The sequence below is a fragment of the Apodemus sylvaticus genome, chromosome 1, assembly GCF_947179515.1.
Source record: "Apodemus sylvaticus chromosome 1, mApoSyl1.1, whole genome shotgun sequence".
Lineage (NCBI taxonomy): Eukaryota > Metazoa > Chordata > Mammalia > Rodentia > Muridae > Apodemus > Apodemus sylvaticus.
Window position 1 is genome coordinate 42,255,719 of NC_067472.1, and position 13,532 is coordinate 42,269,250.

Here is a 13,532-nt window from a genome sequence, read left to right on the forward strand (position 1 = left end):
CATTAAAATACCCAACGAAGGCTAGATAGAACTTGTAGAGACTATATCCTGGTGGATAGGTATAGCCTCTGGATGAGGGATGGAGCTACTCACTCACCTCAAAATTATTAATCCAGAATTCTTCCTGTCAAAAGGAATGCAGGGACAAAGAGTGGAGAACAGAGTGAAGGAAAGGCCATTCAGAGACTGCCCCACCTAGGGATCCATCCCATCTGCAGGTACCAAACCCAGACTCTATTGCTGAAACCAAGAAGTACTTGTTAACAGGAGCCTTATAGCTGATCCCTGAGAGGCTCTGCCAGAGCCTGATCAATACAGATAGATGAAGATATACAAAGCCAAATGGACTGAGCACTGGTTAAGGGGAACCCAATTGAGAAGTTAGGGCAAGGACTGAAGGAACTGAAGGTGTTTGCAATCCCATAGGAAGAACAACACCAACTAACCAGAACCACCCCTACCCCTTCCCAAGGATCCCAGGAACTAAACCACCAACCAGAGTACACAGGGGCAGGACCCATCGCTCCAGCTGGGTATGTAGCAGAGGGTTGCCTTACTTCTGGCATCACTTGTTGGGGAACCCCTTGGTCCTGTGGAGGCTCAATGACCCATGGTAGGGAAATGTTAGGATGCTGAGCATGAATGGCTGGGAAGGTGGGGGAGCACCCATATATACAAGGGCAGGGGAAGGGGAGAGTGGAGGATGTTTGTGGAGGGGAAACTGGGAAGTGGGGGATAACATTTGAAATGTAAATAAATAAAATAAACAATAAAAAGAAAAAACACAAAAACTATGGCACATTATTAATATGAATTAGTGTTCTTTAAAATGTTGGTTGTAAGTAAAAATATTATCTGCTTAGATGTAAAATTCAACACCTTCTGTATCATATCTTTATCATTTTTGTTTGCTTGTTTGTTTGTTTTTGTTTAAAGAAATGTTGAAGAAAACTAGTACCTAAGAGTTTTTCTTTCGAATCTCGAGAAAAACGCATTCTACTAACTCAAGTAACTCTGGGCAAAGGAACCCTGGGCCTCCTTATCTCTGCTTCTCTATCATCTCATCAGTGGCCGAGTTGGGCTCATGGGTAACCAACAGCCATGGGAAGCAAGCTGCTGAGGATTTCTCATCTCTTAGAAGGCACTGAATTTTTTTCTCCATCTGGAGCAAGTCCTTGGTTGTATCAAAAGCATGGCCTCTCTTGGACTGCTTGGAGCACCACCTAAACAACTTTATACTTCAAACAACTTAAGTCATTCTTGTTTCATGGTACCCACCCAGTATCATGAAGATTATATACAAATATACAACAGAAAATGGCAGTGTATATATATGTTCATATACTTCCCCCTTCCAGTTGGACATTACTGACGAAACTTAATTCAAAACACTAACAATTTCATCATGGCTCATGAAAGTTTAACTGTTAGCCTGAGACTACCCAGCTTACTTTCTTGTGAAAGTGTCTGGCCCTAACTCTGATTTGTTTTCTTGGACTTTTAAGATTCAGGGTATTGCTTATATAAGCTATGCTATTTGATTCTATAATCAAAATCATCTAAAATATTTCACGAGATAGAGCACACAAATCAGATCTAACACACAATAAATTCAGTAATAATTGTAGTCATCAGTATGAACATTAGTACAGTAGTAATTATAATATAACACTTTCTGGGTCATAAATGTCTATAGCTACTTAAGAGGTATCAGTAATTTCATGACATAATTAGACCACATACCAAAGTTCCATCTTTATATTCTTGAACATTGTTAGATTTACTCCAAAACAGATTCTAGTCAAGAACAACTGAGACTAACCTGTGGCAGGACATAAAATATGTTCTATTTCTAACTACAGATTCAAATGACTATGTCAAATATATCAAGTTATGGAAAAATCTACCACTTGGTAGCAAAATGGTAGTGAAGTGCTCATTAGCTCATTGGTCAGGGTTTGTACTTCTGCACAAAACATCCTGAACAAGATGAAGTTGGGGAAGAAAGTGTTTATTCAGCTTACACTTTCACATTGCTATTCATTACTAAAAGAAGTCAGGACAGGAACTCACACAGGGCAGGAACTTGGAAACAGGAGCCAATGCAGAGGCCATGGAGGGTGCTGCTTACTGGCTTGCTACCCCTGGCTTGCTCAGCTTGCTTTCTTATAGAACCTGGGCATACAAGCCTAGGGATAGCACCAACCACAATGGGCTAGGCCCTTCCCCCTTGATAACTAATTGAGAAAATGGCTCACAGCTGGATATCTTGGAGGCATTTCCTCCAGGGAGGCTCCTTTGTGAGGACTCCAGCTTGTGTCATGTTGACTTACAAAACCAGCCAGTACAAGCTCCTTGACTGTGGTATTGAGAGCTTTGGTTAATTGAAACAAAAAAGATCTTTGAAATTTTTAATAGATCTATTGTAAAAGTGCATTAAGAGGGTCTCCAGAGTCTCATAGACAGCATAGCAATTCCTAAATGTAGAATAAAGCAACTGGGATTGGATAGGTGAGTAAATGTTTGGAAAAGGGAGAAGAAAGCTCATATATAACATAGAGGTAGGTTTCTCAGAGTCCATGTGAAATGCTAGTAAATGATACTCTCCTCATGGGACAGGCAGATTCTCAGTTAGTAGAATGACTGCCTGCCACATACAAAATCAGGCTTATTCCTGGACTGGAGAGGTAGAGGTAGGAAGTAAGTTCAAGTCTACCTTTACCTACAAGGTGAGTTTGAAGCCAGCCTGGTCTATGTGAAGCTTTGAGAACACCACCATCAACAAAAACAAAAAACAAAAATTAAAGCAAATATATGATAAAAAAAAAAAGTAAACCAATTAGACCCTTCTCTATTTTCTGTGAGTTCCTCAAAAGCTAGTCTCAAGCCTTACATTGGCCTCAGTGATTAGGACAATAATTTGTACCCAGTAGACACGTGTGTTTGTTTATCTTTTCCATGGGGGAGGGACAGAAGACAGGATCAGGTGAAAAATGAAGGGAATTGAGAACATACTGACACCCTCAAATAGCCATCAAGGATTGAGAGGCCAAGTCTTAAACAGTTTGGACATCTGGTGAAGTAACACAAAAATAGAAGCCCCAGTAGGATTTGGAAAAAAAAAAAAGAAAAAAGTAGAAAGAGATCTAGAAGCATCCCTTGAAATCTCTGCAGGAACATAATAAAGAAAAGTCTTTAAATAGAAGCCTGGAGGAGAAATCTTTGTATGTTCCAGGAGTTTAAATAGGTAGAAAGCTTTCCATGTCTTGGAAGCTATATTGAAGGGTTTTACTCTAAACAGATGCAGGAAATTACAGGCTACATGGCTTTAAGGACCCTCTTTTAAATATACACAATTAAACCCTGTTGAGAAGTTATCCTACAACCCCTTGTCTTTGCCTACAGCCAGAGTCATCTGCTTCAGTAAGATCAGCTATACTGTTTCTAAGGTGTTTAAGAAATTAAAAATATCTGGGAACAAATGCCAACGAGAAAAAAATGACATATTTAACAAGGAATATGGATACTAGATTTTTAAACTAATGTAAGTTTTTAAATAATGTTAGCATGGGACACAAACATGTGAGATTTATTAAGTATGAGGTATTATGTCTAGTTGTTTGTTTGTTATCTGTTTTCCATATTTCACAATGTTGGCTTTATTGTATAATTTAATTGACATTTCCAGATCACCTAAAGTCATGAGCAACTGCTTGAAGTCACTGATTAGAAATAATAAAGATATTTTGCTTGCTTTTCTCACAATTATGTGGAGGGACACATATCTGAAAGAGAGAAGAAAGCAGAATCTGAATTGCCAACAAATTAAATAAATGCAAATGGAGTCTGAAAGTCCCTGACTAAGCCAGACTGTTTCTCACATGTCATGTCTCACATGTTTTGATTTTCTTATAGTTGTTTTTCTGGATTTGTCACACTTTTACTGTTTATTTCTTGGTATCAATGATCCCCTTGATCACTGGTGTTTAAATGTGCCCCACTGAATAGAAGACAATTCATTTTATTGATTTCCCCTAATGAGATCCTTACACATCTGTGATTTTCATGTTTACTCACTTAGGAATCTTGACAAAAGTACCTTCCGAGAGGAGGGTACAAGCTACTATCTTATTTTTGTGATGGTCCCCATTCCAAATATTCCACAAAGGCTCTTGGGTAAAAGAACCTTGCTACCTACCTTCCCATGGTGCTCCTGGGATGTCATAGAACATTTCGGAGACAGAACCTAGGGAAAAGAAGTTAGGTTGTTAGAGGCATGAGTCGAAGGAGGTTAGTATCGGCACCCCTCTCCTTCTTCTTCTCTCTTTTGATTTGTGGTTCACTCAGTTTTTATGTGTTCCTTCCAGCCACCAGAAGGCAAATACCTTTACTTTACCACCCACTCCCTGCTTTAAAATAGGATAGGACCCAAACCAGAACCAATCAACTGGGCACTTAAACCCACGAAGCCAGAAGACACAAATGCCATGTTTCTTTTCTCTGATATCTTATTACAGTGAGGGAAACTGACTTATAGATTTCTTCAGCCTTCTAAATAGTCTGGTTCGCACATACAAAAGCAGAGCCTGCTTCAGAATTGGAAGTGAAGTTTCTTGAGTCAAATGTCGAGGAACATTTGTTTTTGAAAGTTACATTAGCCTGTTTTTTTTTTTTTTTTTTTTTTTTTTTTAATCATGTAGTTATGTGACTAGAGAAGGAACAGCAATGAGCAGGGCTGGAAAGAGATAGAGCATATTCTAGGCTGTCTGGCAGATCTGGTGTATAACTGGTCTTCCTGTATTTAATAAATCAAATAGTTTCTTCTGCATACTTCATTCAGATGTTCCACCAACATCCATTTTGTGGGAGGATGAGTTCCTAATCATTACCATGTAAATGTCTATTTCCCCTTCTTGATTCTCTTAATTTTTGCTTTATATAAATATGCTTACTTCAAAGCTGAAGAAATTTATATTGACAATCGTAAAATCATCTTGAGGAATGAATCCATTTACCATATCAATAACCTTAAGCTTTAAGTTTTGACTTAAAATCCATTATGCATTAATAAATACTTCTCGGCTTTCCCTGCTAATTTTCAAAACCATTTCTGCAACATGTTTTCTTTCATCACTTCTCTTTCAGTTTATAGGAATTACTTGTAGGCAGCACCTATTGGTTCTATTTATATTAAGCAATCCTACCTACTATGTCTTTTCATGAGAGGATTTAGGCCATTTAAACATTAATCCATTAATCTTTTAGCTCTTCTTGTAAGGCCACTAATCATTTTCCTTAATTACTTCCTAAGGCCTTACTTCCAAATGCCAACTCACTGGAGATGTAGACTTCAGCATATGCATTTTGGGAAACACAAATTCATTGAACAGAAGAGCACAAATCATTTTTACACCATTTCTAGTATTGGAGCAAACATAGAACTAATACATTATATCTCACACCATCCATAAAAATCAAGAACAAAATGAAAAAGAAACTGCTTTGCCTTTTAAAAAAATAATGTCTTTGGACATTCTTAAAATAATCAGACAATATTTGAATTCTTGTATTTGGAAAAAATTACAAACATTTGTCATTTGTTTTTCAAAAACAATTCATTTAGTACATACTTATTGAAGATTTAGTATTCCTGCTGTGTGCCTGGGGCAAGAGGTTTGTAAATACTGTTTGTTCTCTAACAGAGTGTGATAGCAATTGGATGAAGACAAGACCAAAAAAATCCACCATATAATATACAAGTTCATAAAAGCATTAATTCTTTAAGATAATGTGAGTTTAAAGGATAAGAAAACTTGTAAATTTAAATTTGACACCTTTAACCACTTCACCCAAAACATTTGAGAAGATACATAGGAGTATGTGTGTGTTACATTTCCACAATATTAATGATAGGTAGATGAGTAGAAGTACGCACACACACACATGTGTGTGTGTTTGTGTATATGTAGTAAGTATGTATATCTATATCTATAGGTATATATATGTTATATTCCTAAGAATGTAAATGATGGATAGGGCTGTGTATATTTTGTGTTCTCAGAAGAATGAATAATGTAATGTGTATGATGATCCTAGTAGTGTAAGTAATGAGAGAAATGATAAGTATTTGAAAGAAGGCTGGCAATATAGATCAGCAGGTCAATGAATTTTCCAACAATTTATCAATCTGAATTTGAATCTGCAGACCCTGTTGTGGAAGAAGTCAATCAACTCTTGAACACTGTCCTCTCACCTCCATAAAAAATATACCATAGCCTGTGCTTCCATATGTGAGTACACATACACACACAACAAAATAACAAGTGTATATTGAAAGGAAGAACATTTTGGTCTGAGAAAGTAGTTCAATGTGACTCAGTCTCCATGGTTAAATACTATTGCAAATTACATTATCACATTGTAGAAAATACTGTGATTTTACTGTATTCATTCTGTAAACCCCATGGCACCCCAAAATGTTAAGTATGTAAAGCACATTCAATAGCCACCCTGCAAAAACAGCCCTTTGTATTTTTTGTATAGTTTTTAATCTGAAGAAAGTATTTCATTCTTCACTCTTAAGATTCTGAGAACACATCCTAAATAAAAACCAAAAGGTTGTACAGAAAAGGGAAAGGTGGATAGAGCAATTTGCTGTTAGTCATTTAACCTGCACTCAAACATGGATGTATGCTCGGGATACCAGTTAAATCGTGATAGCAGGGATGGGGTAGGATAGACTCAACCACAAGAAACTCTCTAGATCAGCCTTAGTATTTTTTGCTTCTACTGGAAGTCTGTATAATGTTTCTGTCTCTATACCCCTGTGTTATTAAAACTCAGGCCCTCTACATATCGACAATTGGCTGGTGAAGAAATTAGACACAGATGGAATCAAAGTCAGGCCCCTTGGCGACAACACTGCTGGCATTATTGGGGATTGCAGAGTGAATAGAAAGCACTTTGTGACAGGATAGAAAACAACAACAATCAGTTTTCCCAAGGGAGAAAAATTACTTTTAGAAAAGGACAAAGATAAAGTGATTTTCAGTTTTCCAAATATTTCACCCTCTGGCAACTTTTCTAATACTGTTCTAAACCCCTTTTATCTTTGACATTACCAATGTGATTGAGCAAGATATAACTAGACATTTGGGCTTATTTTTTTTCTAATTAGAAATAATAACTAGGTACTTAGTTTTAAAAATGCATTCTTCTCTGGGATGGCTAATATTGGCTGTCAACTTGACACACACATTGGTAGACCTAAGCTAAGAAATTGTTGCTATTGGGTTGGCCAGTCTCTAGGGTATTTTCATAGTTTCTAATTTATGTAGGAGTGTTTAGCCTATGGTAGGCAGTGCCATCTTTATGTAGATTGCCCTTAGTTCATTAAGAAAAGCAGCTGAATATGCCAAGGGAAGCTAGTCAGTAAGCAGCATTCTTTCATGTCTGCTTAGATCCTTACCTGAATTCCCTAACTGATATATCCTGAAATTGAAGTGTAAACTAAATAATCCACCCCCTTCCCTAATTTTGTTTTGGACAGTGCTTGTTCTAACAGCAGAGTAACCTAGAACAGTCTCCTTAGGAGAATATTAAAACAATTATTCAGAATTGTTTTATTTTTAAATTTAACAAAAATACTGAACACAGATAAGGATTTATGGGACACAATTTCACAACATCTTTTTAGTTCTTTTAAGTCTTTAAAGTAAAAATAGAGTAAATATTCAAAGTTACTGAATGGACAGATTCCTCGACACCTAAACAGGGATTACTTTTTTATACTTTGGGGTATGCATTACTGATGTCCTCTAATACAAGAGATAAGACACATGGATTCTTGAAGTTATTTATTTGATTACCTTTGCCATGGCTTTACAATAACCAGAACATTAAACATAAATTATGCATGAATGTTTGAGTTAAGTAATAATCTAAAGGCTACAGATAAATCACTTAATGTTTTAATAGCTTTGATAGAAAGCCTGTGATTTTGGATGATAGAATCTTCAGATTCCACACCCTTGGCAAGATCCTGTGATGTAACCATTTTGTAGGAGGATCCCATCATCAACACAATGAAGTAAACAGGTTTCCTGCCAAGGAAATAGACCAGAGAACACAGCTGATAGACTCATGATGATGGGAATTATTGACCTGGAAGGAGGGAGGTTTTGAGACTCTGAAGATTATAGTCACTTCTATCTCCCATAGATTCAGGTAGCCTTGTACCAATACTAATCAAATAGTGGATGTTAGCAGGTCTGCAGCTCACTAGGAATGAACACTATCCTTACAACCAGCAGTCAGTAAAACTAAGGATTTGTGTACCAAGAGTCCATTAATAGTGGAAAGACTGCTGATGCAATCTGAGAAATATCTCCTACTCTAGTCATGATACAGCATCTTGAACTGCCCAGAAAGTCATAGAATTGCCTTCTAATGGAGACTTTCATTATTTTATCATCATATTATTTTTTTGTGAATATGATATACATACTTGCTCATGTTTGCATGTATGTGCTTGTGTGAATTCAGGTGAGCAGGTACAAGTGTCTGTTTGCTTGTAGAGGCCAGAGGTAGATTTTAGATGTCTTTTTAAATTATTTTCTGCCTCATTTGATGTGTGGATTATGTTTTGGGTACTCCAATTTTCTAGGTTAATATCCACTTATTAGTGAGTGCATACCATGATTCACCTTTTGAGTCTGGGTTACCTCACTTAGTATGATGTTCTCTAGGTCCATCCATTTGCCTAAGAATTTCATGAATTCATTGTTTCTAATGGCTGAATAGTACTCCATTGTGTAGATATACCACATTTTTTGCATCCACTCTTCTGTTGAGGGATACCTGGGTTCTTTCCAGCATCTGGCAATTATAAATAGGGCTGCTATGAACATAGTAGAACATGTATCCTGGACACCATCAAGAGGACAAATCGGCAACCAACAAATTGGGAAAAGATCTTCACCAATCCTACATCAGATAGAGGGCTAATATCCAATATATATAAAGAACTCAAGAAGTTAGACTCCAGAAAACCAAAGAACCCTATTAAAAATGGGGTACAGAGTTAAACAAAGAATTCTCACCTGAAGAACATCGGATGGTGGAGAAACATCTTAAAAAATGCTCAACTTCATTGGTCATTAGGGAAATGCAAATCAAAACAACCCTGAGATTTCACCTTACACCAGTCAGAATGGCTAAGATTAAAACTTACGGAGATAGCAAGTGTTGGAGAGGGTGTGGAGAAAGAGGAACACTCCTCCATTGCTGGTGGGGTTGCAAATTGGTACAACCACTCTGGAAATCAGTCTGGCGGTTCCTCCGAAAACTGGGCACCTCACTTCCAGAAGATCCTGCTATACCACTCCTGGGCAAATACCCAGAGGATTCCCCACCATGTAACAGTAGTTTTTTATATGAACCCTGGAAATCTGCACTTAAGTCTTTGTGGTTGTGCCTCAAATACTTTGCTGAGTTCACCTTTCTAGACCCGTAGCTAAAGCCTTTCTGACAAAGAACATTGTTCCCTCATATAAGGGCTGATCCAAAGGAGCATGCCAATCATTCTAACAATAATATGTCCCTCAAGAAAACTGCTTTTTCTAGGCTTTAGATATAATATGATTCATTCTTAGAATCAGAAGATAATCTTGGTCATTTTCAACTTTCAACAAATGAGAAATGTGTTGTTCTCTATTATGCAATTCCCTGATGATTTGTGCCAGTTATGCTGATTTTGTCTTCTCATGGAATTTGCAAAAACAGAAGACCAACAGGAGTCTAAATCCTGGTGGGGATACCAGTACTATATCATCTTGGTGGGCATGCAAAATATAAGAAGTACAAGGATGAGTGGGATTAGGGGCTTTGCAGTGTTGCAGTGACCCAGGAGACAATCATTCTGGGAATGAGGCTTCCCATTGATGCAACTGCTTCCCAGTTGCCCATGCTTCTGTAAGAAATCTAACAGAGTCATACATTTACCATAGTTCTTCATTCCTAACAGTGATGTCATTGTCACATTGCTTCTCTTAAGACTCAGGAATCTATGAGGAAGAGGAGACAAAATTACTGTAAACAGCACGGGTAGATGATTCAAAAGAGAAAGCATTTTCTAGACACAATGGCATCGAGGGGTATATGAATTCACAGAGACTGTGACAACACCATTTTTTAGCAAGCATCGAAGTCAGCTAATGTCCCAGGCCTCTCAGGCAAGGGTAGCTAGTTGTCACTGAGACTGAACAGAGGTTAGTGTTATCTTAGTAACATTATTCTCACAGAGGAATTTCCTGGTAATGTTTCTTCACAAATTTAGTACATTTTAGTATATTTAGTATATGTGATCAGAGATTTGCTTGAGTTCTATTGTGCATGGTCAGTGGACTGCAGATATGGCTTGCTTATCATTTTAAATGAGCGGAAAAACAGATTATAAAACGTCCCTCAGAATTGGCTTCAAGGTCTCCTTGATGAATTTCAAAACTTGCATCCAGCACAGGATGCTGCATCTATTTCCATAGGGCTTATGACATACTCCTATCACTCCAAATCATCGACAAGGAATAGATGTTACAAGCAACTCATGGAATTCCCTCTCATGGAATTTCCTCAACTTCATTCTCTTTTATCCTCCTAGCCTAAGTACATGCAAAATATGCATATACATGTTTCAATATATATGTGTTTGGCAGCAGAGATAATATATGACTTACAGAAATTTATGTTACTTATATTTTTTGTTTATTCATACACTCAAACACATAAAAACATCATTGCTTTATATTCATTTTAAAATGATACCTTATGATTTAATTTGGGCTCCCAAATTTGTTAGTTTATAACCTTACTTCCAATTTTGAAAATCTCACTCCTACAATTTCTTTAAAACCTTGTAAAATGTATTAAAATTCTGAAGAATTTCTGAAACTCTACCTCTGTGCCTAATACCTTACAGATAGCCCACCTCGTGCACATGTTTATACTCATTTCATTGTCTTGAATTTGGAAGCCACCAGAGAAACTTCACTTGAGTTTATTATTTCTTTGCGAGAACATTTTTTTATTTTCTGTGTCTTAATAAATCTTTATTGTTTTCATTTTCCAATTTTGTTTATTTTCATTATTAATCTGTATTTACGATTTAATGTTGTTGAAGCAACCAATGTATTAAAAAGCATTAAAACTTGAGACTGTCATTAATACTGTCAGGGGTTGGATCCCTCCTATGAGATGGGTCTTAATTTGAGCCAGTCATTGGATGGCCACTCCCTCAATATCTGTTCTATATTTATCCCTGCACATCTTGTAGGCAGATAAAATTTTGTTTTTATTGCGGGGGTAGGTTGGTGTTCTACACCCACTCCACTGGAAATTCTACCTGGCTGTAGGAGATGGCAACTCCAGTCTACATATCCCTAGCTGCTAGGAGTCTTAGCTAGGGTCATCCCCATAGACTCCAGCTTGTCCCAGAGATTCCAGTCCCCATCTAGTTCCTTTCTCTCTTAGCCCTGCCCCCATTTCTGTTCTCATCACACCTGATGTCTACTGTCCTGTCCCCACTCCATTTGCTACCCAGTTCCCTCCCTCTATACACTTCCTAGGTCTATTTTATCCCCCTCCTCCCAATGAGATTCAAGTATCTTCCCTTGGGCCCTCCTTGTTACTTAGCTTCTTTGAATCTGTTGATTGTAGCATCTTATCTCATACTTTATGGCTAATAGCCACTTATAAATAAGTACATATCATGTGTGTCTATATATGTCTGGGTAACTTCATTTAGGATGATATGCTCAAGGTCCATCCATTTGCCTGCAAACTACAAGATGTCTTTGTTTTTAATAGCAGAGTAGTATTCCTTTGAGTGAATGTACCACATTTTCTTTATCCATTCTTCAGTTGAGGGACATCTAGATTGTTTCCAGTTTCTGGATATTATGAATAAATCTGACATGAACATAGTCGAGCAATTGTTCTTGAGGTAAGGTAGAACATCTTTTGAATATATGCCCAGGAGTGGTATAGTTGGTTCTTTTTTTTTTTCTTTTTTTTTATTCAATATATTTTTTATTTACATTTCAAATGATTTCCTCTTTTCTGGCTCCCCACTACCCCAAAGCCACATAAGCCCCCTTCCCTCCCCCTGTCCTCCCACCCACCCCTTCCCACTTCCCTGTTCTGGTTTTGCCTTATACTGCTACACAGTCTTTCCAGAACCAGGGGTCACTCCTCCATTCTTCTTGTTATAGTTGGTTCTTGAGGCAGATTATTCCCAACATTCCAAGAAACTGCTGATTTCCAATGTGGTTGTACAAGTTTGTACTCCTACCATCTTGTAGACAAAAGCCTAGCATAACTGCCATCTGAAAGGCTTCATCTATCAGCTAATGGAAACAGATGTAGAGATCCACAGTCAAATAGTAAATCTTGTAAGAGTTTGGGACAGGATTGAGAGAACAGGAGGTGTCAGGGGACCCTACAATAAGAGCTAGAGAGTCAACTGACCTGGGCCCAAGAGGGCTCACGGACAACCCCCACCAATCAAAGAGAACAGATGGGAGGAATCTAGGCTCTCTATGCATGTGCAGCAGGTGTGCAGCTGGTTCTTCTTGTGGATCTCTTAACAATTGGAGTGAGGGGGTACAGTCTCTGACTCCATTGCCTGCCTTTGGATCCCTTTCTTCTAGCTAGGCTGTCTTGGCTGGGGTTAGTGGGAGAGGATGCTCTTAGCCTCTCTGCAACTTGATGTGCATGAGTGGGTTTTTATCCATGCGGGAGGACTTCTTAGTTATTTTGAGGGTAGGAATGGGAAGAGAGGAGAGATAGCAGCTAAGATCTGAATGTGAAGTGAATAAATCAATTAATAGGATAAAAACTGGAAAGAGTACACAGAACAAATTGAAATTACAGAACAGCAATTTATTGTGACCATAGTATCTTATATCCATTTTGCATTGAATTGCTACATGTACGGTTTCTTAGATAATACTAACTCAAACTGACTCATATAAAATTTCCAGTAATGTCTATGATATCTAGCATAATATACTTTATACCTTAAATTTGTTTGGATCAAAATTTCTTGAAAACAATTTATTAGGAACACGGGTATCAGACCATGCCATCACATTACTAGTGATTTTTAGTTTTAACAGAGTTTATTTGCTTGTCCCCCAGAGAAGTGATAGTGATGTTGGTTATGGTTTTCCACTTTTCTCCTTTTTTCAGTAGTTTATGATTGAACTAAAGATATTATAGAGTTCCTTCTTAGTAAACTTTAAATTGATCTAATAGTACAATTTTGAGGTATGCATAATTGCAAATTAGAAAGAACAGTAGACTTTGCAGGTAAGGAAACATTCAGCCAGTATAAGTTTGCCTACAACTGGAGTTTTGTATTTTACTACATGTTCAGTACACAAAACATAAAGAAAGAAAAAAATCATTTCATCACATTGAAGCCTTTGTTCTTGCAAGATTTACTATCCACTATTTATGAGGTGTGGGAAGTATTT